The 5,309-nt window shown below is 29.3% G+C and overlaps 1 long non-coding RNA gene across 1 annotated transcript; it reads right to left on the minus strand.

Annotated features, from left to right (window-relative positions):
• Positions 1 to 2,630: 2,630 nt before the first annotated feature.
• LOC131928186 (uncharacterized) lies at positions 2,631 to 3,951 on the minus strand. Its single transcript, XR_009383738.1, has 3 exons — positions 3,876 to 3,951; positions 2,869 to 2,936; positions 2,631 to 2,690 (listed from the first exon to the last, which is right to left on the minus strand). It is a non-coding gene; the product is annotated as an uncharacterized LOC131928186 (long non-coding RNA).
• Positions 3,952 to 5,309: the final 1,358 nt, after the last annotated feature.

The raw sequence follows: 5,309 nt of genomic DNA on the forward strand, positions 1-5,309 counted from the left end.
GATTTTATACATGTTTCCTGGGAGTCCATTTATTGAAATTAACGTGTACTAAAAAAAGTCAATAACGATATTTTAGTTTCCACATAAAAGTTGGTGCTAAGCTTCATAGATTTATTTTAAATATAAATGGAACAAAAATAATGCGACATATAACAAGTTTCACAAATGAATAATTTAGATTTACTTGAAAATACATAGCATATATAAAGGATAAAAAAGGCTAAAAAAAAGCATGCCAACAGTATAGTCAAAGACGTAATACGTGTATGGTTAACTAAATGACAGATGTGCTTTAGCACGCAAATATGTCAGTACATTTGTTTGACCACATGTCAGTTTATCTGTTTGACCATATGTCAGTACATCTGTTTGACCATATGGCAGTACATCTGTTTGACCAAATGTCAGTACATCTGTTTGACCATATGTCAGTACATCTGTTTGACCGTATTTCTGAACAGCCCATTGTAATTTTCCGTGCAGCATTCTGTATCGCTTCTCAGCAGGGTAGCTTGCTCCTGCAACACCTTGCAAGAAAGTTGTTTTTGTCGTGTACAGTCCATATGTAGACCTTCAAAAGGAAACACCACATTGTTGGGTGACTACATTGGAGGAGACACTTAACACAGTAATGCCATCCTTTAGAAATGTTTTTTGTTCGTGCTACACCATCAACAATCGTGTGCATTTGATTCAAAGTTTCAAAAGGAAACAAAGACATTTTGTACTTTTCGCCACGACCTCGGATGTAGGTGTGTTTGGAGTACGACACCACCTCGTCGATGTTGTCAACTGTTGGCAGAGACCTGCGGTCAAAGCCGGACACATCGCTGAAGATCAAACACCCGTTGACAAACCACCTGCTGAGAAAACACCTGTGGTCAAACCTCTATGGTCAAATCTCCGTTATGGTTAAAGCCCCTCTGTGGTCAAAGCCCCTCTGTGGTCAAAGCCCCTATGGTCAAAGCCCATGTGGTCAAAACCCTTATGTGGTCAAACCACCTATGGTCAAAACCCCTTTGATCTAAGGTCCGCGCACCAAGAATATATATATATATATCTTTTAATAAATAAAATGAAATTACCATTGCTTTTTGCTGAACACTAACACTATTGAGCAGTTTAGAGAAAAATGATCTAACGCCATAAATTGTGTATATAATTTTTATTTTTGTGCTGCAAAAGATAAATAATGTGATAAAACGATATCAGTTAAAAAAGAATGAAAACTAAATTATGTTAATATTAATTATTATTAATGCACACAATTATAATTATATTACCACTAAATTATATTATTAAAAAATTATGTTTTACATTTGATAAAAAATAACATAATTTTAGAATAAAGAAAGATAGAATAGCTTCAATATAAAAAAGTATAGTTTTTAGGCAGTTTTTGAGCAGTTTACGCAAAAATGATCTAACGCCAAAAATTGTGTATATAATTTTTATTTTTGTGTTGCAAAAGATAAATAATGTGATAAAAACTAATCTATTTTAGTATTAATGTACACTCTTATATTTATACTGCTACTAAATTAATTGATTTATATTTGATTAAACAATAACATAATTTTAGAATAAGGAAAGATAGATAAGCTTCAGTATAAAAAAAGTACAATTTTTAACATAATTAAGAGAAAGCAATTAAACGTAATAAAACACAACCGTTATGTAATATATACCGTATATATTTCAGAGATTAATAACATATCAGTAGGACTAATTAAAATATACGCTGCTAAGCAGACTTCCAAAATGACCAAATAAAAAAAAATCTAAAATAAATAATTCGTTTTCATACAGTGCATAGATAACTAGGTGTGTCTAAATGGAAGGCTGGTGCCTGGAGGTGTCTAAATGGTATCTGGGATTTGGTGATGTGTTGTAATGTTTTGGGTGTCATGTGGTTTGGAAAGAAAAGTGTGTCAAGAATGGCATTGTTTTAACTTTCATAGAATTTATATAATTTTTTGTATCATATTCTAGAGAAAAAAAAATTATGTAAAAGGTATGAATATTATAAAGCTGGTGGTCAGCAGTAAAACACACATTCATAATGGAGCTATGGACAACCCAGATGAGAGTAAATGAGTTTTGTGATTGACCTACGAGAAGGCAAATACAATAAGAATTTATATAGTCAGCATATCAAGACTGAATGGAATATTAATCTAAACATAACTTTAAACATTGTCGTTAGAAGATCAGTTTTAGAACTTATTTCGAACACTTTGAATTCCAAGGTAGCTAACAGAAATAATAATTATTATAGAGTAGACAACAAATCTTATTGATGTTTAAAATCCTCTTTACATTCTAAATAGCCAGTCAACCTTCACTTTTTTAATATTAACAATCAAACTTCACTTTTGACATTAACACATGTAAATTGCATTCACCTCAATAATGCAATGCTTATTCTATTACCCGGGTAAATTAAAATCAATTTATTTTTATGTTTTAATTAACTGCTTTAGTAATGTATATAGTAATGTAAACATGTAATATGAGGAGTTTGTCTAAATACGTCTCAGTTATCAACTAATAATTGTGGGTTAGGTATGATCAAGCGTAAAAAATCAATTTAACACGTGTGTTCTCCTCCTAACCAGATAGTTACAGGATTTTCGCTTAGCCAGTTGTCACGCTGACATATAATCCATTAGGATCGTTGTTGTGGCGAACTGAAAAATAATTATTAGTCCTTGTTTAAACGATTTAAATGTGTTGTCGGCAAATTATTAAAATACGTTTTGCTAACTAATATTTTATTTTAACTAATTAAATATATATATATTAATACTGTGAATATATTTAACAGGAATTTTAATTAATTAAAGAGTGTTTTAATTTTTAGCTGACCTTTTTTTGTCTTCAATCGGCGGACTTTAACACATCGCCATCGTATGCCGTACTTGTATCTGGAACGCCTAAAAGACGTCAATTGAATACATTAGTTGATTCTATTTTTAAGGGAGTGGTCTGTAGGGAAACTATGTAGTTTTAATACTTGAAATAAAAACAATTATTTCTTTACAGATTTGATAAGATACACCAGCATATGTGCTTAAATTAAATACAATTGTTGGGGCAGGGGGGTCTTAGTAACTATGAAAAAAGCTACGATTTTGAAAAAAAAAACTGTTTGTAGCAATGAAATAATTTATAAAGTGTTATTTTTAAAACCCAACAAAGTATTCTTCTTATTCTTTGTTGGAAGGGATCCAACACAATTAAGGATTACGTGTCAACTAGTTATGCGCCATTGATGCCATTGACTCCGATTTCAGCCTGCTTTTCTTTTTGGATTTGCTTCCATAGCATTTGTCCAACCAGGAACAAACTACAAGGCAGCAGTCCAACAAAGTATGAATTCATAATATTCTAACATTTAAGTAGTTTGTTAAAAAATGTCATATGCCGATTTTCAATCTTTAATTTTTTAAATTGTTTTATTTTTAATTTGGGTCCGGTAAAAAGCAATGTTTAAAACAAACATGGCCATCACAATTTTAATTACTGATGAAACTTAATAGTGTGAATTTCACATACTTTCAATATACCGTTTTACATTATCATCTAATGGTGCGAACGTTGACATATTCATATTCAATCTTTTAACTTTAAAAATAACCATAATATAACCATTCTCCATATTATTAATACTAGATTAAATTAAAAACAAAAAATTTAGATTCTAAAAAATAACAATATATATATATATATATATATATATATATATATATATATATATATATATATATATATATATATATATATATATATATATTTATATATATATATATATATGAAAATTCTTAATAGACCTAACAATAACAACGTCTTTTACATTAAACGAATGCACTTACACAGCAAAAAATCTGTATTTCTGTTGATGTCTTTGTGTTCTGCTTGAGTTTGTACGGTTAGTTGTTCCTGGATTCACTTTTGAATAAGAAATGAAATACAAAATAATCACTTTTAAGTAGTACAAAGTAGACTTTTATCGTTTATTATTTGTCTCAGGGTATGTAAATTTAATATAAGAGTGGCTATATATTTATCAAAAATAATTTGAAAAAAAAAGACGCATTATATAGATTAAAAATAAATAAATGTACAGACATTTATATACAAGAACATTAAATTTAAATATGTTCATACAATGTATAATACTTTGACCAGTACTCACATGAACGTGCACTGGTCAGCACTGCTACCGCAGCATTTTCATTCAAACGATTACCTCGAACTGGACAGAACAACTTCTGTTGATACTCTTTTGAATCTATTTGTTTAAGGGGATACGCTATGATTTTTTCTATTTTTTACAGTTTAAGATCTAAAGCCTTTTGAATACTTTTATCATATTTGGCATATAAAAGTAAGTATTAAACAGCAAAAGAAAAGGGTCGAAAACAATTTTGGTTGTCATGGAAACCAAAAAACCTCCGCCATTTTGAATTTTTCGGTACATTTAAAAATGCTAAGGCTTTTTTTATTTATGCATCTATAGCAATCAAATTTAAACTGCTTATATTTCAGTATATATTAAAACTTTTGTCACGACAACTTTTTGAAATAATTCCAAGTAAGAATTTTACAAGGTCTAAATAATCGTACCCTTTTTAGTATTCAAAAGTTTCAAAATGTGCATATTAATTACCAAATACTTTTTTTCTATGAAAGCAATCACAATTCCCTCGTGACAAAAGTTGTATTTTTGCATCAAGAACATTTACTGAAAATATGGTTGGCATTGTTTAATAAATAAAAAAGTAGTAGGCTTTTTAGTGTTAAAAACCTGCGAACTGAGAAAAACAGCCAAAAGTAAGGAAAATCAGGTCAGGAAATTACCATATCTTCTTAAACTGCAAAGCCGATTGTAAGCTTTGGGTGTTTCCGAGATGTAGGAAATTAAGTTTATTAAATACATGAGAAATCCAGCTTTCCAATGATGTCAAATACAATATAATGACGGATATAAAACTTTTCATAGAGAGCTTGTAAGATTGGGAAAAATTGATTATTTTTTAATTAATAGGGTCATAAAAATCGTAATTCAAACACATAAAATATTTTTTTCTCTTTAAAGTTATTATTTTCTATATACACAAATGGACAAAGTATCAAAAAGTGCAAGAAACCCATCATGACAAAAAACAAGAAATTTTGTGATTTTTTTCCGCGCATATCCCCTTAAATCATTACAGAATTTTATTTTTAAAGATTCAGAAATAACATCAAGACAAAGGTAGCATTAAAGTTAATGTATTTATGGTAATATTGTTCATTCCATTTGA

The sequence above is a fragment of the Physella acuta genome, unplaced genomic scaffold (assembly GCF_028476545.2).
Source record: "Physella acuta isolate Inbredline_101_S28 unplaced genomic scaffold, ASM2847654v3 ptg001473l, whole genome shotgun sequence".
NCBI lineage: Eukaryota > Metazoa > Mollusca > Gastropoda > Physidae > Physella > Physella acuta.